This window comes from Mustela erminea, chromosome 8 (assembly GCF_009829155.1).
Source record: "Mustela erminea isolate mMusErm1 chromosome 8, mMusErm1.Pri, whole genome shotgun sequence".
NCBI lineage: Eukaryota > Metazoa > Chordata > Mammalia > Carnivora > Mustelidae > Mustela > Mustela erminea.
The window spans coordinates 54,688,716-54,712,630 of record NC_045621.1 but is presented as its reverse complement, the minus strand read 5'-3'; the positions used below and the strand labels follow the sequence as shown (position 1 = coordinate 54,712,630).

The 23,915-nt window shown below is 40.5% G+C and overlaps 1 protein-coding gene across 2 annotated transcripts in view; it reads left to right on the top strand.

Moving 5' to 3' along the window:
- Window positions 1-23,915, top strand: part of ACVR1 (activin A receptor type 1) — a 127,261-nt gene that overhangs the window by 39,039 nt on the left and 64,307 nt on the right. The window contains exon 2 of one of the 2 annotated variants that reach the window (XM_032355640.1): window positions 12,005-12,184. The gene's annotated coding sequence lies outside the window, so the exon portion shown is untranslated. Of the gene's footprint in view, window positions 1-12,004; window positions 12,301-23,915 lie in introns of both variants that reach the window. The other variant, XM_032355639.1, reaches the window with a different exon arrangement.

The following is a 23,915-nucleotide window of genomic DNA, read 5'->3' as shown; positions in this document are numbered from 1 at the left end:
TCACATCACTCTGACCTCAAAGCATTGTTGGAACCCAAAAGAGGGTTCCAGAGAGGTTTGCCCTGATTCTAGGTGTGCTGGCCTCGGTCCCTAATCCTCACTTGCCCCATCCTTCTGCTTCCGCATCTTCCTTTTGGTTTTCTCCCACCAGCTGGCATGTCCCATCTGAGAGGCCCTTCCATTTAAATTTTTTGCTGTTTACCATCAGTCTGAGCAGACTCGTTCTGCTCATCTGAGAGGTAGGTGGGGACGGGGGCTCAGATGGTAGCATGCTCAAGATTCCAGAGCCTAGGAAATGACAGACCTAGGTTCAGTTCCCAGACTGAACGGTGTGATTCCAAAGCTTCAGCTCTTTCAATAAGAATGAGGTGGGAGACCCAGTATGTCTGTGTAATTACCAGCAGAGCATACACTCAGGGTCTGAAGCTGTAAAGGAAAAGGCCGACGAGCTTTCAGACTGATTTTTCTTTTCAAGACTATTTTCTCGAGTTAGTTCATGTACTGTAACATGCCCCCTTTCGTGGTGTGTAGTTCAGTGGCTTTGAGTAAAGCCACAGCATTGTGCAGCTGTCACTTATACAACGTTAGGCCACTTCATCACCCCAAAAAGAAACCATCAGCATGTAAGACTAATGTTAGAGCTAAGAGCATTAAAGTAGAAGCTGAAGGTCGGCCTCTCATTCATCCCATGCACTGGGTGAGGACAGAAGCCGAGCTCCTGGACCAGTTCCCCAAGTCGGGCATCAGTTTTTGTTGACTGCGTCACAGAAGCCTTCAAAACAGTAAATTCTAAACCCATTTTTTTTTTTAAACCATGCCCAATTTTTATAAATTATCCCACATTCTTCTGCCCATTTGCAATAAGAAAATGACAGGGTATAAGTGTTTTTGCAGGGGCATCTGGGTGGTTCAGTTGGTTAAGCATCTGCCTTCGTGCTGGGTCATGACCCAGCCCTGGGATCGAGCCCTGAGCCCTGCGTGGGGCTCCCTGCTTAGGAAGAGTCTGCTTCTCTGTCTGCCTCGGACCCTCCGCCACACTCCTGCTCTTCCTCGAGCACGTGCGCTCCCTCTCTCTGAAATGAATAAATAAATTTAAAAAAACCCTTAAAAATGTTATTTCCAAACACATACTTATTTATGTCTTTGGTTTTTCTAAAATATATCTGTCGCCCCCATTCTTTTGATTGGAGAATCATCTGCATCTCCAGACTCTAGGTCAACTTCATTGCAGGTTTGCTTGAACATACTCAGTGAATCAATACAGTCATGATTTAAAATGACTCATGCATTAAGCAATTTCATGTGTAAACTTAAAGTGATCCCAGCCAGTGAGTACTACTTATAGGCACGTTTATTCCGTGGATCTTCCTTTTCCTTTCCTTAATATTCAGCTTTGGCTCTTTCCTCCTTTCTGTTACCTTCTTTATGTTTATTACATTAAGCTCAGTTACATTTTGTAACAATTGATGTATGTGTTCTTCTCTTCCTGCTATGTGGTATAAAAAGGTTGGGGCTGGGAAAATGGGTGGTGGGGCAGGGAATAACTGTTAAGAAGATAGCATGGTCATGGTGAGAAGGACTCATCCTTTGCCCACTCTGGCCCCAGCACCTTGACTGAAGACATCTGGAAGGAGGCCAGGGAGTGAGAGCCCAGCCTTGAGAACTGTACGGGGGCCTGGCTCTAAGGGGACTGTCTTGGGAATAATTTCCTGGGAAAAAAAAAAAGAACGTTTTTCTTATAAGATGAGGCATCTTCCTTCTTACATTTTACTGACAGCATCTTAGTTTCCAGTAATATTACAGTGTTAGCGTGGTATTCAACTGCTGTTCTCAAGTTACTTTTCTATATATATAATTTAGAAAAAGATTATGTTCTAAAGTACTAGAGTAGGGAGTACTTCCCTGTATATATATGCAAGTCAGTAGGAAACTATGGTTTAGTGTATACATTTAGTTTACACATTGTCTTTTTGTGTGAAATAAGAAACACTTTAGTTCTCTCTTAGTTTCTATAATTTAGAATTTGGGGATTTTTTTCTTTCTTTCTTTTTTTTTTTTTTTTTTTTTTGCCTTGAATTAAAAACCATGACAACACTAAAAGTGGATGCTGGTAGGCCTACCTCCGTTTTTTTCCCCCCATTAGCATAATTATTTCTCAATTTTTATTGTTCATATTTCCTTTGGAGAATCCCACTTATGTTTTGAATCCATTATCAGGGCTCACCCATTCATCTATCAAGATTTATTAAGGACCTATTATTTATAAGAGTGTCCCTGATGTTTCAGAGATGAAAAAATACTCCCTTATCTTCAAGGAATCACAGACTCACTAGGCAGTGAAGTTTAAAAAAAAAAAAAGTACCTTTTAGGTGCCATGGTCATTAAGTTTGGGAACAACAGATGAGGTTCGTGTACCCCAGACAGGGTGCAGGCATGGGGGTAGGGAAGGCCTCTATGAGGGAGTGATTTGTGAGCTGACCTTGAAGCGTAGGGACTTGACAGAGGGAAGAAGACATCTTGGGGGGACAAGGGTAAAGGCAGGAGGTGAATAAGATTGTGGTGTCTTCAGGGTGCTGTATGGTGCAGTTAGGGTCAGAGCACCTGTAGGGTGATAATTGGATGGGGTTGGAGAGATCTTAGGCCTGGTCATGGAGATCAGGAATCTGCTCATGCTGAGGGGAGCTATTGATGGTTAAGCAGAGGAGAGGCTCAGTAGGTGTTGACTGCACTGTTGGCAGGTACCTGGAGGAGCTCACCAAGGAGTCAGTTGGAAATATTGCAGATGGGAGACCATACGAGCTGAAACAAAGGCAGTGATGGGGTTTGTAAGGTGAACCCCTTGGTTTCCAACTTTGTCATCAAGGTTCACTGGTGGTTCCATTACATGAGATTGGACATAAAGGAAGACTGGCAGATTTGGGGTGGTGACTGAGGTGGACATGCTGACTTTAGGTTTTTTTTTTTTTTTTTTTTTTTTTTTTAAGATTTTATTTATTTATTTGACAGACAGAGATCACAAGTAGGCAGAGAGGCAGGCAGAGAGAGAAAGAAGAGGATGCAGGCTCCCTGCTGAGCAGAGAACCTGATGTGGGGCTCGATACCAGGGCCCTGGGATCATGACCTGAGCTGAAGCCAGAGGCTTTAACTTACTGAGCCACCCAGGTGCCCTATGACTTTAGTTTTGTTAATCTAGATTTTTTGTCTTGGGAACTGGGCATTTTCTCATGCCCCTTGAGAGACTGTTCTTGAATGACCTCCTCCCCTCCCCCCAACACTGTTCTACTTCTTTTTGTGCTGTTTCTTACTCAATTATCCTTTAGCTGGCAAACAGATTATTGGTAAACAAATTAAATTAAAAGCAGACCTCTATGAGTTAGGAACTCAATGGCTGAATTAAATGAAAAGTGTTATTTTAACCCTTTTTAAAAAATGAGTAGGTTGTATGCCATCTTGGTACAGGAGTAGACTGGAAAACCATTTTTAATTAAAGACATACCCTTTCTTGTTGGCATAATTCTTGAGGAATCCATCTAGTGATTGTAAAAGAAATATCTAAACAGAATTTTTGAGCTGGAGGGAAACTTAGCAACTTGGGCCGCCACTCTAAATTTATAATTAGGAAACATGGATGCCAGAGAAGATAAGAGACTTCCCCGTGTCACACAACTGGTGGTGTAGGGACACATCTAGCTCCTCATGTTGGTGTTTTCTCCACCATACTTTGATAACTCCCTACAGTCCTCCCATCAACATGATGGAGCAAAGTTGGAAGAACTGTAATGTTCAAGGCTGCTCAATTTCCGGTATACCCAGTCACCCGGATTCTTGACTTTAATCTTAAGTTAATCTCACTGTTGTTCATCAGTCAGCAAGTATTTGTTGATTAGTAAGGAAGGGATGCTCCCCCAATTATTATAAAACTTAAAGATGAGTAAGAGCCTGTTTTTCTCTTTAAGAAGTCGCAGGTTACTTTTTCAGATAACTCATTGCAGGACTGGTAACTACTTATAAAATGTATGGCTCGTCTGACATAATTACGGATATGTAATATATACACATGCACACAAGACAGTAACAATAAGAAAAGAAAGCCATAAAAATATTGTCCACTTTTATTTTAATTGTTTTTTTTTTTTTTAATTTTACTGGGTTTTTTTTGTTTGTTTGTTTGTTTGTTACCTTGTTCTCTCCTCATGGGGGGGCAAGCAGTTTCCTGGCCTAGACTTGGAAATGTCTATGTGCCTGTGGGCAAATAATACATTAGGCCAAACAATTAGAAAAATAATGTTGATTGCCTTTTATTCAGTTTATTCTTAGTGAACCTTAATTAGGGAGAGGGATCTGGTGAAAATTTTATTTAGGTTGGTAGATGACATAAATATTTTCAAGAAGAGATTGGAAGAATGGTTTTTAAAAGCTTTAGTTCTCTCTTCTCCTGTTTTGCAGGAGTCCTATCAGTGTTTCCGGAAATTTCTATAGATACAATTTTGAAAAACTTAACCTCATTTTGGAGATGTTTTGTTAGTAAATGTATTAAGAAAACTTACTACCATTCTAAAGTGAGAACTGCTTTTATGAAATAGAATTTTTTCTACAATTTATAAATATGTTCCTTTATGTTAGCCTGTTCCACTCAAGTAAGAGTTTTTAGTACATTTTGCACTGTTTTGAAATTTAAGTCTAGGGTAGAGGCTTAGCCATTTAATGATAGAGAAGCTTTAGGTTACCAAGTTTGTGACGTTGAAATTATTAATGCTTTGGATGTTTCTATAATTTTAAGCTTCATTCATTCCACAAATATTTAAGTAGATCTGGTGTGATGCTAGACTAGGTTATGGAGGTTACAGCAGGATATTGGATACACAGAGCCCCTACTTCCAAGAAGCTTCCCTGTTGAAGCTTTGCTAATGTCTATCTAGTGAGGATATAAACACAGGAACTCTAGAGTAAAGCTTAGGAGAAACAAAACGCCAGACACCCCATCAGAAAACCAGAAAGTCTGGTTCTGGCCCACGTGGGAGGCATCCCTGCGAACTCTTGTAAAAATGCTTTGAGATCATCAGCTGATGAAAGCCTCCATAGTTTTGTGTGTGAGGGTAATCATCAAGGATTGCCACATTACTCTGAGACAACAGAGGAAACACGGTAATGGGGATTGCGGCGGTGCTGCCGAAATTGGATTTACGTTTGTGAAAGCTGACCCAACAGAGAAGAGCAATCTAATTAGGGAAGTCTACTTCTGTTTTGAGAGTATGGGTTGGGAGGAGGGAAGAAATGACATGTTCCTCCATTCTTCCTTGTACCTGTAATTCATCCCTCGGGACACAAGGTGTTCTAATTTCTCACTTAGAACCTTTCTGGGAGTGAGAGCTGGGATGGAGCTAGTTGGGTTTGGGCTAGTGGGGTGTCTTGAAACTCAGATCGCATCTAGGAACTGACATGACGCCATGAATCAACCACAGACCCATTAGCTTGGGGGAGGGCTAAGAGGACTTGAAAAAATTAACATCTACAGTATGAAGGGAAGACAGAAAAATCACAGGGAAAATGCAGTGGATCCACTGGATTTCTTTTCCCTTTCCTTCCTTCTTCCTCCCTTCTTTTCTTTTTCTTTCTTTTTTTTAATGTAGGCTCCGTTCCCAGCATGGGGCTCGATTTTGTGACTGTGAGATCAAGAACTGAGCCAAGATCAAGAGTTGGGCATTTAACTGACTGAGCCAGCCAGACAACCCCAGACCCACTGGATTTCTTTACGAGCTGCCAGCTGTGCTGCAAGGCCTACCGAAGGCTTGCTGGGCAATTGGTAACATCAGCGGAGCAGAAATGCTATTTCTTTCCCCAGCTGGTTAACAAGACACCGTGGGGCTTCACTTAGGGACAGAAATAACAAAAAGAAAGGACAGGACAGGAACGGAAAAGGAAAGAGAGAAGGAGCAAGTTACGTGGGCTACCTAGGAGTGAGGTGTGTGTGTCTGTCTGTCTTTTGTTGAATCTGCTCTTCCCTGAAGTCACACCTCCTCTCTAGTGAGGAGTTGACTAAGGGGTATTCTATTTTAGTCTGCAGCCTTCCCATCTGGTGTCTGGATTTCTTCTGAGCTGCCACCAGTTGGGGAATGAGGATGGGGTATTAGTCTTTCATGCTGTCTCCTTTCAGGCTTCCCTACAGAGCCCTTTATAATATATATTTAAAAATTGCTTATTTTTATGAGGCAAAATGGTCAAATGACAGCATTTTCAAATGATTCAACGTAATGTCAACCCTTGTGATTCTCTCTCTCTGTCACTCTCTTCTCTTCTTCTTATACCTGCTTCTTAAATTCTGTGTTTACAATAATAGCTACCATTCATTAGAACCCCCTGTAGGCCGTGGACGTCACATGTGGCAACTCTGTGAGGAAGTCATGATGCCCATTTTGCCTGGAGAGACTGAGGCCCAGACAGTTGGCCCAAGATTACATGATTGGCAGGGCTGGGATTCAGCCTGGGACTCTCTGATTCAAGCCTGGGATCCGTTTGGTGCTGCTATATCCCAATGCCTTTGTTCCCTCGTGTTTCACCCTTGGTTCTTATGCTTTGTACTTCGGGCACAAATAAATGCATCTTTGGTTGCACAGATGGGTAAATGGGATTTTGGTGGACCCCCGCCCAGCCATTTTAGATGAGGGTGTTTGAGATTATGAACTGTAAGCAGGTTATCTTCAGAATAGTTTGGTGCTTAATGACACTTACTCCTGTCATAATTCACAGTGAATATCTTTCATCTCAGCCAAATTATAACTGAAATTCTAGAAGGAGAAAGATGCTGTGATATTTGGGCCTTAAATCTATCACTGGGGCCACAGCATGAGGAAATTTCATCTTCTTAGGTTCAGCTTCTTATCTCCACTTAGGTTGCTCTTCTCTCTAGGCATTGGGACAGACCTTAGTCTTTTCCTTAAAACATCCTGAACTTTGTTTTTCCTCCTTCTGCCTCCTGCGCTCAACTCTTTTTCTTCTGTCCCTTACCAGTGTAGGGGGTTCGATCTCCACTTAGTCTCCGTACACCTGAAGAGAATCGTTATTTCCATGGCAGAGTTCCTTCCCAGGATTTCTTGGGAAGTTTGTGTCTTTCCAGATGGCCCAAAACAGTCAGCTAAGAAATCAGGTAGATGGGAAGAAGTGTGGCAATTCTCCTGCGAGAATTAAACAATGAACATAGAGGCAGTGGTAGATCGAAGGAATCCGCTGATGTCAAGTTGAACGCGAGCCTGCGGAGGGAAGCATAAGATTGACGTTTCCCAGAGCCAGGACAGGGCCGGAGCCCAGAGGAGAGAATCGGTCGTGATTGCGTGTAGCTGTTGCTAGGTTATAAATATGTGTTTGTGGCCCTGTCTGCTGCTACTGGTGAGTCATCCTTGCAAATAAAATAAGTTTATATACATAGCATATTGTATACAAATCCTGTGCGTGGTATTCCAAAAAATACGTTTCTGAAGCAGAAGTCTTTAAAATGGCCATTTCAACATGTGATGCTGTGCAATGCTGTTAACTTTCTGCATAGATTCAAACTGCAGGTCATTGCGGGGGTCAAGCAACTTTTTCTCTGAAGGGCCAGATAGCAAATATTTTAGGCTTTGCAAAGCATATGGACTCTGTCAGAACTATCAGCTCTGCTGTTTGAGCATGAAAGCAGCCATGACTATACGTCAAATGAACAAGTGGGGCTGTGTTCCAATAAAACATTTATTTACCAAAACAGACTGCGGGCTGGATTTGGCCAGCTCTTGGAATACTACCCAATAATGTTCACTGGCATTTCTAGCATCTGAGTATTTGTTACAGGCTACAGTTTTTTGTAAATACCATTATTTCTTACTTAGGTGACATTTTTAAAAAGATATCTGTAATAGTGGCTGAAGAATATTTGGAAGTATTTTAAGAAGAACTATAATTGGGAGAGTACTTCTGGAGAAATTCCTGGAAATGCACATTTCTCATCCCTAAATCCCAAAGATGAAGATCTATGGAGAATTGGGAAGCCCCCGGAGAAGGGGATCTGCTGTACCTCCACGTTCCTCCCTACTTCCTGATTCAGTCGCCAGTTTATCTTTTTCTCAGCCTCGTGCGGCTTTCCCTGTTCTTTCTGCTCTGCAGTGTCCCCTGAGTTTATCAGTTGTCTCGGGCATGTGGCCTAGTTTTGTTCCACTGGGAGACTGGGGATCTTGGGAACGGCTGATATCCCCATTGCCTTTCTCCAGAATTACTAAGCGATCATACCCGTCTTTCTTATATATTCAAGTGTCTGGAATAGGTAATTCTTCAGTGATACCCGACATTTATATGCTTGGTGGTAGCAATATTATTTTAGAGCCAGAACGAGAGGACATTTGTCGAGTGATTTGTAGATGATTTGTGTTATTGTTTGGGGTTGGTGTGCTTTTTGCTTTGCCTACCACAGTGCTTTCATACTTCTATTATTCTAAGGAGTAGAAAACAGGAGAGGAGACTAAGAGTATTTACTATGAACATTAAGTGCAGTTCTTACAAACTGTCAAGATGCAATTTTACTTATTGGCAATTAAGAACATAGATTTTGGAGTCAGCAAAACTTGAATTGATTCTTGGGTTTTTTCCACTTGTTACAAAAATGTGATGGGGCGCCTGTGTGGCTCTGTCTGTTAAGGGTCTGCCTTCGGCTCAGATCATGGTCTCAGGGTCATGGGATCAAGCCCTGCATCACAGGGGGCTCCCTGCTCGACAGGGAATCTGCTCCTCTTTCTCTGCTCCTCCCTGTGCTTGTGTTCTCTCTCAAATGAGTAAATAAATAAGTACATACATACATAAATAAAATCTTTTTAAAAAAACTGTGATCCTGGGCAGTTTTACTTAACCTCTCTAACATTGTTTTATCTTTCAAATGGGAAAACTAATACCTTCATCTCAATTTTTGTGCTGCTAGGATTAAATCAGATGATGCAAGTGTGTGGTTAGCAAAATTCTGGAACTAAGGGCTCACTAAATGATAGCTGGCATTATTAGTAACTGTTAAAGATGGAAGGCATTTACTTTGTATCATGGGAAGGAAAACAAACTGCCAGAGGTTCAGTGATTTGGGAGAAGATCACATTAAGTAGGTTGGAAAACTGGGTTTGGCTCTTTCCTAAGTCCATGTTCTTGCAACCATATGCTGCTTCTTAAAGTAATTGCAGTTAAGAGTAATTTGACAGCAAGATCCACCACGGTTTATTTGGGTTATGCAGCTGGTTGGATAAACAGGGAAGGTATGGGATGATGACTTTTAATTTTTTTTCTTAAAAATTGAAGTATAATTGGTAAATAACAATATCTTAGTTTCAGGTATGCAACACAATGATTGGATATTTGTGTTTGTTGTAAAATGATCGCTATAATAAGTGTAATTAACATCCATCGCCGCACAAGGAGTGCTATCTTGAAATCTGCAGTATTTGGAAGCTACAATTTCTAGAGGCCAAGGATGCAGTTATAATTAAATAGCTGAGAAAACCTGCCCTGAATTTTTTTTCTTCCTGTTGCTTAGCTGCTTTGTTGACTGCCAAGAACTTGTTTGATTTTAAGTACCTTTTATGCTTTCCTGTTACTCAGGTCCCATCATAATACAGTAACTTTTAAGAAACTATGCATGTTCTTTTAAATTGCATTAAAGAAAAACAACTGCTATGTTAAACCCACACTTGGAATAAGAGCTTTTCTTTTTTTCTCTTTTTCCCCTTTCCTTCTCCTTACTCTCCACCACTGGAGAGGAATGTGCCTCTAACCTTTATAAAGGGTCAGATTTTCGCACAACGTGATTAGCTGCCAATAGTTAAACCTCAGTGAACCAAACAAAGGAGTTGGCTGTGGTTTTAGAAAAAACTGGGCTCAGTGGAAGTTCTGTGACAAGTTGCTGGAGTTTGCTACATCGATACTTATTTTATAGCACTGATTTTAATTGGTGCACATCTCTTTTGGTTTGGTTTGTTTTTGTTTTTATTAACCATTCTTGGGGTTTTGAACATAACTGCTTCCGACTGCCTTTCAGGATCTGCCAAGCTTGCTTCTTGGCATGAAGTGTATTTGTGTGGAGATGGGTACTGTGTAGAACATTTAAGAGTTAAATACCTGGAATTTGCTCCAGATTCTTTGGCTCCCTTTTTACCAACCTGTTCCTCCTTACAATACACCACAGTTTTGACTTCAATCCACAGGTTATTTGAGAACCTGATGCATTCTAAAACAAATATTAAATTATGTTTAATTTGAAGACTTAGGTTTTATCTAGCAACTCTTGAGCACCACCTATCTATTAGGTATTGGGAAAGAAAGAATATAGTAGAAGGATAATATGTGATTCTTTCCTAATTTTAAATTGGTTTTGAGACAAACCTAGTTCAAGGCAGAGGATTAAGTGCCAAGTTGAGTCATAAAGAATCTAAATGCCAGAGGAGTCAGAATGGAAAGACCTGGAAAATATAAGAATCATTAAAGAAGGCTGAACAGAGGCGGGAGCGCACGGTCTTAAAGAATTCCATGCAGTTAAGGTAATAGGTAGGGCTGGAAGTTGGAAAGGAAATAGAAGCACCTTTGTAATTCAAAAGTTAAACTTTGACAGTTTCTCTGATGATTCTTTTTTTGAAAGAATCAAAGAAATATGCACCAGTGTTTCCTTATTTTCTTACTCTCTAACCACCCCCCCCCCCCACCAGACAGTACTTATAACTTGGTAAACCCTAGGCAGGGCAGCTTAGCAATGGCCCCCTACATAGATTTGGCACAGGGGAAAGCAACCTCAGTGTCAGTCCGCCAAATTTCTCTGGCCCCCGCCTCTCAGAAAATACCAGGATTTTAGCAGTTTGTTCTGAAAGTGGAGGCTGTGTCTTCTGCTTAGTTAATGTGTTTGTTTTTAAGGATGTCCACTCTAGAAATGGATTTTTACTCTGTAACTTCCCTAAATGATAGCTGCAGATATGAAATTTCTGGTTGACCTTTCTATTTTGGGGGGATAATTATTGTCTTATTTTTCGTGTGCCTTTTACATGTCTAGACTATCTTTTCAAATTGATTATGAGCCTTACTTTAAACTGAAGCAAGGAAAGGTTTGATATTACTTATAAAACATTTCCCTTTAATATCAGGGTTGTGATTTTCCTTTCAAATAATTATTGAGGAATGTTGTATTTTGGGTTTGTTTTCCATTTAAATTTATTTACATGAACGTTTTCTTGGCAAAATATTCCTCGAGGTTAAAAAAAAAGTGCTGTTTTTTGAAAGGAGTAAATTCTTCAGTGTTTTGTGTGACTTATTTGAATGGAAAAGTTTGGTTCTAATAAAAATTTCCTCTTCCTTTGGCAAATGTTGATGTTTTTAAAGTCTTCCTAAAGGAAAGGGGAGCTTGGGTGGCTTTTTGTTTTTCAGTTATCTAGAGCCCCTTCCCTTCCGTTTGGTGCTCCCTCTGCACCATTGTTTCTGAGCCTTTGAACTAGTTCTATCTACAGCTGAGAATGGTGGTTGAAAGTGGACCTAAACCAGATCGTTTCTGGGTGGGACACACAAGAAACCGGTTCCTTTGGTACAATGGGGTGTCTCTAGGAGGACTGGTGGGGTCTGGAGAGAGACTTATCGTTCTATACTTGTGTACTGTTCAAATGTCTTTTGTTTTTAACCAAGTATGTATATGCGAAGCCATTGCTTTTCGTTTGTTTTTGTAATTGGCTGGAGTCCATGGTATATGGCTTTAAAGGAACTCGATTTTGAAATTTACCAACTGCAGATCTTACTGAGTTTTGTGTCATTTAGAAAATATTCAAAGACCAGCGCAGATCGGTGACCTCGACATACAGCATGTCGTTGTTTTTCAACCCCTTTCCTTATTTGCTTCAGTTGTAAATTGCCCTTCGTTTTGCAGTCCCGTGGAAAGGCTTGTCAAGTGTGCGCTTCCTTCAGCCAGCACATTCACCACTGATGAATTTTCTTCTGCTCAGCTTGTTTTCCTTCTTCCCCTCTGCAGCCCTGAGCCGCTTGGGATCCTCACATCACCAGAGCAGATCTACTGGAAACTTCTCATGACTCCAGGAGCGCGTGCCGCGGCCTTAGTCTCCAGTGAACGGTGAACGAGTGAGCCTAGCTCGGAGCCAGAGCGCACCGCCTGCGGGACTGTGGGAGGACATGACCAGGCGCCGGCTCTAAGGTAGCTGAGTCAGCTTCCCCAGGAGCTCTCCGAGCAGCGTTGCCAGAGCCAGCCCTAGAGCCATTTCAACAAATCACCTCTTTTAATGCTCTTTGGCAGAGATCAAATCTAACACGGTAAATTCTTAGCCACAGTGATGATTTTGTTGGTTTAAATGAATCCGGTATTAAAAGGGTAGGACTCTAGCCTAACTCTTCTAGTTCTTGCATTGCCTGGAAGGGGGGCTTCTCTCTTTCTCTTTTTCTCTCTCTCTCTTTTTTTCCTTTTCGGGTGGAGCTGCTTAGGTATTCTTTACCACTGGCCACTTTATTAAAAAACTATCAATAAATATAAAATACTTCTGTCATTCTTTTCCCCTCAGAGGGCCACTTTTCTCCCCCCCCCCTTCAAAGATTTTATTTATTTATTTGAGAGAGATAGAGAGCAGGAGCAGGGGAATGGGCAGAGGCAGAGGGAGAAACAGAAACCCTGATGAGCAGAGAGCCCCATGGGGCTCAGTCCCAGGACCCCAAGATCACCATCCTAGGCAAAGCTGCCACTGAACTGAATGAACCACGCAGGCGCCCCTTGATTATTTAATTTCAAATAATACAAAATAGTATAAAGTACAGACATATACATAGGTAAAATGTCCTCCCTGCCATCCTCTTTTACCTGTAGCCACTAATTTGGAACACATAATTTCCACACACAAATCTTACCGTATTACATATAAAATCTGCATATTAATTATGTTTCAGAATTGACGAACATGTCCCCACATTTTGTTTTACAATTTGCTTTTTCCTTCCACTCCATAAGCTATGGACATTTTCCCTTTTAAGCAGAATCTCAGTCTAAATGACTGCTTAGTGTTCCTTATAAGGCTGTAACATAATAACCAGTCCTCAAGTGAGGGGTTAGCCTGTAATTTAAAGGGGGATGCGGGGGGGCGGGGAGACCTTTCACATGAGGGACAAAACAAAAGCCATGGCTGTTGACATTGGACTTTTTAGTCTTTAATGATGTGAGTTTTTGTTTGCAAGGCACATGATGCACAGCTTTGGGCTGTTGCTGAAGTGTCCATTATGTCTGATTTTCATCTTCTGGATGCCTGGAAGGAACTTTGGCACTAGGCTGTGTTAATATATTTGTATAGTTGTTGGTTCTGGCTACTATCCTTGGAGCATTTTGAGAGATTTTCATGCCCATTTAAGGTGGCGTGAGGTTGAATTAGTTTTAAGAGGAAGTAATAAATAACAGGGATGGAATTAAGAGGCTGACTTTATTTCGCATATGCATTTATGTGACGGAGGAAGAGATGGTGGTGTTTGTTAATTGCTAACCCTGTGATTCTTAATTATGAAACAGGGTTAAGATGGTTCAGCTCAGTAGTTCCCTAGTGTGTTTGACAGTGAGAATCGCCAGAGAAGTTTTCAGATATCTGGAGTTGGGGATGAATATTTTATTTTTGTTTCTTTATAAAACACTTGTTTTTAGGAAAGTGATATAATCACTGTTTATAAGATTAAAAAGGTACGAAAGAGTGAAGAAATACAAGTTTCACTCCTCCCATCTCCCAGCCGTCCAGTTGTTCTTCCTAGAGTCAGTCATTGTTACCAATTCTTTGTGTATTCTTTTGGAGATTTCAAGGCATATATAATATACTGGCACATAACCTTTAGATTATTGCAGGGTTTTATTTGTGTGTGTTTAAAGATTTTATTTACATTTGACAGAGAGAGAGAGTGCAAGAGAATATAACCAAGGGAAGGGTTAGAGGGAGAAAGAGACTCCCTGCTGAGCAGGGAGCCTGTGAGGGGCTGGGCTCCATCCAAGGACCCTGGGATCATGACCTAAGCTGAAGGCAGATGCTTAATGAACTTAGCCACCCAGACGCGTGTGTGTGTGTGTGTGTGTGTGTGTGTGTGTGTGTGTGTATGTTTAAACCCCGATCGTAACAATATACACTGTTCTGTGCCTTTTTTTACTGCGATAATATTTCTTGGAAGATCTTCTATATTAATACTGCATTCTTTTTTAATGGATGCCTAGTATTCCACTGTGGACATATGCTATAATTTATTTAACCAGTGCTATGTCAATGGCACCTGGATGACTTCTAGTCTATTGTTTATTATTATGAACAGGGCTCTAGGGAATATAACCTTGTACAGATAGCATTTTAAACATGTTTATGAGTATATCCGTAGGATCCATTTCTAGTAGTAGAATTGCTGTGTCAAAAGTTACAAACATTTTAAATTTGGTAGAAATTTATTGCCAGGTTACTCTGTTCATCGAGCTTGCAAAGTTTTATATTTCTTTTTTTCTTTCTTTTTTTTTCTTATATATTTTTTTCTTATATTTCTTTTTTTCTTTCTTTCTTTCTTTTTTTTTTTAAGATTTTATTTATTTATTTGAGAGAGGGAGAGTGAGACAGAGAGAATGAGTGGGGGTGGTGAGGGAGAAGCAGTCTCCATGCTGAGCAGAGAGCCTGCAATGGGTCTTGATCCCAGGACCCCGGGAACATGACCTGGGTTGAAGGCAGATACTTAACCAACTGAGCCACCCAGGCGCCCCAGTTTTAGATTTCAGCAGCAATGGGTGTTTCCTCAAACTCTGCTGATCACAGTATGGTTGTCAAATAGATAGGTACTTTGCCAAATGGATAGGTGAAAAATGATAGTTTAATGTAGCTTTAATTTGTATTTTTATTTTCATTGATACTGAGCATCTTTTCATAATTTTAAAGACCATTTGTATTTCCTGTTGTGTTCCCCCTGTGTTTGTGTACTTAGTCTGTTTTCCCATTGGGTTATTGATCTATTATCAGTTTAAAGAAACACCTATGCCTTAACAAAATAAAGTGTGGTAAGTGATATTTATATGTTGTCATTTGTACAAAAATAAGAATTATTTTGCTGTGCAGATTATTTAAAAATTAGTACACTTATATTTATCAATGTATTCATTCGATAGGTGCTTACGGAATGCCTTGTAGGTATTAGGCACTTGTCTAGACAGCAGTATATAGAACACCGAAGAAAACCCATCCCAATTCTTGTTCTATGGTACTTACATTGTAGTGAAAGAGACATCAGTAGCAGATGTTCATAGTGACTTGTAGAGCTAAACAGATAAACTTTCTGTGGCTAAAAACCTATCTCATGGTTCCTTGGCTGTTGTCTTGTGGCTACATTTTCAGGTTTAAATCTTTGATCCATCTGGAATGTTAGGTATGAATCAAAACTGAATTTTTCTCTGGATGCTCTATTTATTAGGCTAAGGCTGAGTTGCTGTAACCAAGGGCTATGTTATGGTTCAAACAGCATAGAAGTTGATTTTTTTCTTACTAAACAGTCCTGTGTGAGCAAACCAGGTCAGCAGAACCTCCCATAGCCACTAGTCATTGAGACTCATGTTCCTTCTGTGCAGTTGTCACTGTAGTTATGCACATGGTCAGAGATGGCTTGCACCATATCTGGGCTCCCTCCATGTGAAGGACAAAGGAGAAAGTCCAGGGCAAGTGATCAGAAGTTGGACACACACCACTTCTATTTCCATTGATGAGAACTTAGTCTTGGGGCACATGTAGCTGCATGGGAGAGTGGGGAGTGTGGTCTCTGCAGGTCAGCATGGACCCAAGAAGCAGCCAAGAAGGAATTTTAATGGAAAATCAGTGGTCTTTGTCACAGTGGTCAGTTTTCCCAATTTTACTGAATAGTTCCATCTTTTCCTCTTTGATTTCTTTTGTATTATACATTCTCCTGTACACTTCGGTCTCTTTTGGGGATATCCATTTAGTTTCATTGATCTCTCTGCCCATACGTGTACCAGGATCAGTTTTTGAACTCTTGAAGCTAATGTGTATTTTACCTTGTGATGGGGATTGTTCAATTTCGCAAAATTTTCATATTTAAGTTTCCTTTGACAGAATTTTAAAGTTCTATTTTACAGAATATTCATGTCTATTTCATGTCTTAGGTTTTTTTTAAAAAAAAAAAAACAAAGAACTTTAAAATAATCGTATCTATTCACCACTCCTCCCCTCTGAGAAGAAAACCTGCTAATACTATGAATGGGGTTGTGTTATACATATAGATACTTTGCGAAGGGCTCATATCTTTTTGATGTCAGTTTTTTTTTTTTTGCTGGAGGATAATATTGACAGTATTTGGGAAACATTGATTTGGAATCTACAGTCTATCTATATCCTCGACCATATATATATGAAACATATAATTGAAGGAAGAGAGGGGAATGACCAACTTATCATAAGCTATTGTATTAATTTTATTAATACTTGACTTCTGGTTATGACTAGGTAACTGATGCCTATTTCTCTATTACAAATGAATAAACTTGGAACGTGAGAAAACAGTTTTCCTATTTGAAGATAACATATAGTTGATATTTCATGGGATGCCTGGGTGGCTCAGTCGGTTAAACGTCTGCCTTTGGCTCCAGTCATGGTCTCAGGGGCCTAGGATCGAGTCCTAGATTATGATACTTGCTCAGTGGAGAGCCTGCTTCTCCCTCTGCCTGTGGTACCCCTGCTTGTGCTCTCTCTCGCTCTTTGGAAAATAAATAAATAAATAACTAAAATCTTTTAAAAAATAGTTGATATTTCAGAAATTTATTACAAAAACTTATTTGTGACACAAACCTGGGCAGATTTTTGTGTATACATGATACACAGTGCTGTTACTCCCTCAGTGTATGTGTGTCTGTTAGTCTGCACCTTTTGTTTTTAACAGGACACATTCTGTTTTTATCTTCTTTTTATCTTTTTATTGTAAAATAAGACACAGATGCAGATATCCATACAATACCTATATAGCTTAGTTAATTATTGTAAGGTATTTTCATTTATTATTTATATTTATTTATTTATATTTATTGTTAATTTTATATTATTATTATTTTTTATTTTTTATTTATTATACGGGGAGTATTTTTGTGACCACCACACAGATCAGGAGACAGAATATTAGTAGTCTCCCCTCCCCCGGTGTGTCCCATACCAGACATAGCTCCTCTCCCCCTCCAGAAGTCAGTCACTGCTTTCATGACTTCCGTAGTAATTGTTCTGTTGCCTTTCTTTATGGTTTTATCACCCATGTATGCATATTTAGCCACTGTACTTTAGTTTTTATTTTATGTCTTATTAAGTCTCTTAAACATCAGATTCCCCCGGCGGCCCTTTCCTTACAGTCTGTCTATTGAAGAATCCATCCATTTCACCTCTGATTTCCTACTGGCTGGGTTTGGTGGTTGCAACCTCATAGTTCAATTCAACTTGCTCTTTTATTTTTTGAGTGGGAAGTAGTGTTTTAAAACCACTCTCTGGGCACCAGTCATGCTTACTGCTACTGGGTAGATCATTGTTTCTAGGCCTTTTAGTGGACAGAGGACAACAACACATGAAACATGTCGTGAGTTCATACTGATACTTCCAATTCAAAAATCAGGTGATGAAGCTCTTATTTAACTTCCTCTGTTACTACCTGTATTTCACATGGAGAATTCTGGTTCTCCGAACCAGCAGGAGATGACAGAATTCAAATGTGCCACAGTAACTTGTTAGCTTTCTGCCACGTTATATACAGAGTATTCTCAATACTGCCACAATCCCAGCACTGAACCACTCGTTACAATAACTGAAAAGCAATGAGAAGAACTTCTATGAGTATGCTGTTCCTAGTCTCCCTGCAATTTTTTTTTGGTGGGGGCAGGGGGTGGGTAAGTGCAGGAGATGTTCATAGTTGAAAATTGGGCAAATTTAAACACTGATTAGCTTTTAGATGATATTTGGAGATGGAATACTTTTAATACTTTTAAGGAATAATTTTAATTTTTGTTAGTTAAGATGTTGATTTTATAGTTGTATTTAGAAAAAGCCTTTATTTGTGAGAGAATTGGTGGGTGAAATGATGTGACATCTGGGATTCTCATCAAACTACCTCAGGAAGAAAATGGGCAGAGTAGAGTAAATAAGATGGCTTATTTCTCAAACTGGGTGGTAGGATGGTGCTTTATAATTAAAACTAGGAGGTCAGAGTACGGTTTTTCAAAAATACTTTTCAGTTTCTATGTAATTTGAAATATCTGTAATATGGTTTTTAAAATGAATAAACAGTGAAAAAAACAAGGATGTAGGGTAAGAGAAGAAAGTAATGAGGATTCGATGGTGTGGGGAGGTGTGGATATGAGTAAAGAACAGGCGATTCCATGCTCTGCCTGGTGGTTCAGGCTCAGCACAGTGGTCTTGAAGCTCGGGGATTGGGTACCACCTGATTGAAGAGTGAGCTGAGATGTGAGCCTCTGTGGGAAACTAAGATTTAAGTGATGAGTGGCAGAAGAGGAAAACTCTAAGGAAGCCAAGAAGGTCCAAACCATAAAAGCGAAGATCCAGAGAGAGTGGAGCTTCTGAATCCCAACCAGGGAGGAACCCGGGGCAGAAGGGGGTCTTCAGCACCGTGATGTTACAGAGTGGGCAAGTCAGTCCATCGTCAGCGTTCTCAGAACCACCTGAGTTGCTGTGGGACTGAGAGTTCCGAGGCCCCATCTCAGGTCAGTCGACTCAAAATCTTGGGTTGAGGCTTGAGAGTCCACATTTTGAAGAAGCTCCATTACATATCCAATGAGCTGCTTTGGTGATGGACTGGATAGAGGTTGTGGAAAAAGTTGTGTAGATTGCTTTTTCTAGAAAGTCTTTTATGAATGGTGAAGAAGGTAGATGTGGGAAGACTAGTGGTTGCGGCTGGTGGTAGTTGTTGAAATAATAATAATAATAATAATAATAATAATGATAATAATTATTACGTGAGAGGTTTTCCTTTAAATATGGAGAACATGAATGGCTTCCTGGCAAGATGACTGAGTGGTCAGGCTAAACGAGAGCCCCCCACTACCAGAGAGATGATTTTTTGGCAAGAACTTGGTTTTGATAGTTCAGGGAAAGCTTGGAAATCATCATCATGGATTAGATACTCATTTTGTTTATTATTATTTTGAATTACCTATTAAAAGAGGAGAGGCTCCCATGTCTTTTCACTGCCTTTGCTTCTCATCTTCTGACGGGTCTCCAGGCCCATCCCGGAGGAACAAGGAAGGAATGGGGTCTGTGGGGCTGATTAGGCACTTTTTTCTCTTATTCAGTGTTCCCTTGGCCCCTCTTCATGTTCTGTTTTCCTTCTCTTGATTTCCTTTCCCTTGTGTTCAGGGGGCACCCTCATGTACAATAGGGCCTCTTACAAATGTTGCCTGGTATGGGGTGGTATTTTCCAATGATTTGCTTTGGGACGATTGGAGGGATTCCTACATCTCATGATTTCATAATCAGTCTTGGTAGGTTGTGGGGAGAGGACTGAGGTAAGAATCCTGTTCCTCCTGTTTTCCTCTGCCTTAGGGTCTTTGTTTTGTTTTTAATAACAGATTGGGTTCCTCATTTCTGGCCCGTAGATTTTCTACCTCAGAGTACTTGGGGCATCAGCCATTTCCCAGATTTCCTTTCGTTCTCCACATAGTAGAGCACATTTGTTTTTACTTTTAACTTGCCATTAATTTCTTATTTCGACTGGTTGAGAGTTTGGGTTGGGCGCGTGGTTTTTCAGTTACATCAGTTTTTTGATCTCTTTCTCTCTGGTATGCAGAATCTCTCTCGGCTCCATCTCCCCTTCTCCTTGTTTTCTGTTGTGGTTACTTCAGGGCTAACCCGTTCAGCTTGTACACTGACCCTGGTACACATTTCATTTTCTTTCTCATGATCGTATTTATACTTTTGATGGATATATTTAAATGAACAGCTGTGCATTTGTTGAGTCATACCACAATTAGCTGCTCGACTGGCAAAAGCATATTTCGAGCGAAGTTGTGAGAGAATTCCATTAATCACATTCTGGTTGGGGGAGGGGGGAGAGAGACTGACCACTAAGAAAAGTCTTTTGAAAGATTGTTAATGAGTTATTCCATTATTTTAGAGTAGAGTGAGGTAGTTGCTGTTGGAGGTGTCATCTGAAGAAACTTTATAAAGATGTAAATAACTATAAAGGTTTAAGGATATTAGCCTTGAAGGCAAAATTCCTTGGCATCATTAATGTGTAGATAAAGTTAGTAGCTGGTGCTGGTCTATTTAAGTAGATAAAGAGGTCTTCTAAAAGTGTTCTTCTCTGTAAAGACCAGTGTTCTTGATTAAACATTTCTTGAATTCATTGGCCAAGTACTTTGTTTTAAGTTTCCTGGACAGATAACATATGAGACAGAAGATGTTACAACTTTCTTTTTGTTCAAATATATTAATTGCTAATTGTAACTCTGATTGAGTCTTCGGCTTCCACCAGCCAGATCTGTTTTTCTCTTGACACTTCCTTGGGGTTCTTTCTGAAGGTTATTAATAGGCATGGAAACATGGCTTTCCAAATAGCATCAATAACTGTTAGAAGACGGGTTGGGAGGAGGAGATAATATGTCAATTTCTGACTTGAGAAGATGTATTTCCAAGCTACAGAAGCTGTCTCAGAGGTCACTGGGGATGGCTCTGGGCAGATCAGCTGGTGTCTGCAACTAGAGATCCATGCAAGCCTTTCCAAATGGGATATTGTCCACCAGGGAGTTGTCTGGTATACCCGGAGTCTGCCAGCCATCTTTTGGTTTGGCTACTTCTCTTGGATGACACCCTTGAAAACTGAAATCTAAGTTACCAATGATATCTTTTAATTTATCTCAAAATATCTGGTTGCTGCTTTATGCAATTGATGATAAGGTACACTCTCCACCCCCGTCATTTCTTTGCCAGTCTGTACAGAATTCCTTAAACCTCACTTCCCTCTCCCCACCTAAATCCAAGTGTAGCATAGACTAAGAAGTTAAAGTTAATGTGTTTTAATTTATATGGAATGCTTAGTATGTGCCAGGAATGGTGATGTAGCCATAAGCTAGGTAGAATTTTTACTCTCATGCTACTTATATTTTGATGTGTGAGGAAGGAGTGGGGGGTGGGGAGAAACATAATAAAAATCAATGAACTAATAAATCAGCAGCAGTTTTCACAGTGTTATGTACTATCAAGAAGATAATGGCAGGGTAATATAATGTAGGGGTGGGGGTGGGAAGTTCTGAGGTAGGAATGGGCTTGAGTGAGTAGGTAGTGTGGATGAGAAGGAAGGCTTTGGTCAAGCTAGTGTATAAAGGGTGTTTTTTTTGTTGTTGTTTTTTTTTAAATACCTCCACAGAAATATGCTGTAGTGTCTTCTATTTAAAAAAGAAGAAGAAGAAGAAAAAGGAGAGAGAGATACCTCCCTGGTGCTGACATCTATTTTATTTAACATCCCCCCTACCCGCCCACCTGCCTACCTTTAAATTATTATAGGGTAATCATATTAGTCTTAAAATTGGAACAGTTGTGTCAGATGGTGGGCACCTGAAACACCATTTTTTCTGGTATGGGGGCCGGGTGGGAAAGTCTGCACTATTAGGTGAAAGGGGAAGCTTCAGGTATAGTTAGAAATGAGAAAACGGGGCCGAGGCAGCATCTGACTGAAGACTTAGGGAGGAAGTGGGATTTTAGGTGGTTTCCATAGTTGGGCATCCATGAGTTGTGGGGGTGGGGAATAACGGGGTCCTTCCTACCACTAGGTGAAAAAGCAAACAAACAAAAAACTGTTCTAGTCACAGTTTGTGAACTGGAGGGAGAGGCATGAGTCTGGTGCTGCCCAGGAGACTATAACAAAACAGCTGGGGGATGGTGGGGTCCTATCAGTTGAAACAAAGCAGGAGAGCCACAGCTATTTGCTACAGAGGGAATGAAGTGGAAAATGAGGGACGGTTTCCATCTAGTCAAGCGTGTCAAAATAAAGCCGTGTCTTTAGATACCAGTAAGGCATGCAGCGGGTGATCGCACCAGAATCTCAGAAGCTTTGCTCGGTTTTCATCTGTAGATCGAGCCGGGGTGCGGCAGTCAGTTTCATCCTGTATACAGCAATTAAAATGAATTTACTGGGGACTCTTTGGTTCTTACTTGGGGGCCTAACTTAAACCTTTCACTTGTTTTCATTCAATTAAGCCTCATCTCCCCTCCATTTCCACCCCTCACAGATTATATTGTTCTTTTCGTCTCCTTTCCAAGCCTTCTCTTGGGTTCATCTGTCACAGCTGGAATGTTTGTAGTGTAACTCTTTCAGTCGAAACCCTTTCTTTCCCGAAATAATCTGTAATTATTTCCTCTAACTACAGGATGAACTGATCCAGGGGCTGGGTTTCAGTTCCATAGGACTTGTCCAAGAAACTATTTGTATTCATCTATCACGGAAGATCAAATTACATGCTAATATTCTGAAAGTAACACCCCACCAGAAACCTTCCAGCAACAGTGAAGTCTATATAAAACCAAACCCTGGCAACTTACACACCGCCAGTTCAGACACAGCGTGGTGTTAAAAATATTTCACAGGTCATTTGTGAACTGGGAAAAAGACCCTGACTTATATGGTATGATGGCTTTGGGTAGCCCTTTTTTGGGGGGGGGGGCTGCTGTAACTGACAGCCCTTGTCTCTTTTCAGCCCTTCCATGGGGCCAGGTAGTTTGGAGCAAGCTGCCCCTGGGTTATCTCTCTGCCTGTTGAGCATAGAAGAGACAGAATTGTTGGTACACAGTGGATGATTTTTCTCCCACTTGGAGGTGCTTTTTTTTTTTTTTTTTTTTTTAAAGACTTTATTTATTTGACAGACAGAAATCACAAGTAGGCAGAGAGGCAGGCAGAGAGAGAGGGGGGAAGCAGGCTCCCTGCCGAGCAGAGAGCCCGACATGGGGCTCGATCCCAGGACCCTGGGATCATGACCTGAGCCGAAGGCAAAGGCTTTAACCCACTGAGCCACCCAGGCACCCCGGAGGTGATTTTTTTAAGTATACCTTCCCTCAAAGTTTTATGTCTGAATTTGTCTTACTGGTTCTAACTTTGTCCCAGATGTGCCCGACTCACACTAATTTCTCTTTTTATTTCAAAATATGAACTACAAGAGGACCAGAGAGTGGGATCGGGGTTGGGAGGTAGAAACCACTTGATGAGCAATATGAGAGTGGCTTGGTTTTCCTTTCACATCAAGATCTTTTTTTCAGGGGTGGGGAAGATAATCTGAGGTTACAGAGCATATGAAATTAATTTTGAGGTTACAAAGATGGAAAGAGGACATGATTGAAAGGTGGTTCTAATAACCATGAGTAAAGATTATTTTCTAAGAGGAAAATCAAGATGGTTAAAGTACAGAATGCATTGACACTTGGATAAAATGTTAAGGATGACAAAAGTGGGTTGCTAAGCCGTGGCTGGCTGGTTTAACAAAGGTTGTGATTGGTGGTTGAGTAACACCTGAACTCAGGTGAGATGGTCTTGAGCTTCATTCACCTTGTGTCCTTGAGCAGCAAGTTACTTCTACCCTCCCATTTTCTTCTGTGTAAAATGGGATTAATGTGAGTATTGTTTTAGAGTGTTCTGGGGAAAGATTGAATGAGATTGAATGAGATGACGCATATGATCTCTAAGCACAATGTCTGGCTGGTTAGTATGTGCCGCTACTGCTGGTTGATAATGATGTAATGTTGACAGAAAGCTAAGAGGAAACAGAATTGCTCAATCCTTTTCCTTCCTTTGCCTTTACCTTTTATATTAAAGAGAATGAATTTGTTTTCCTAGAAGGCATAACATAGACCATATAGAGATATAAAGAAAACTGTGGAAAAGTAGTGACAGCC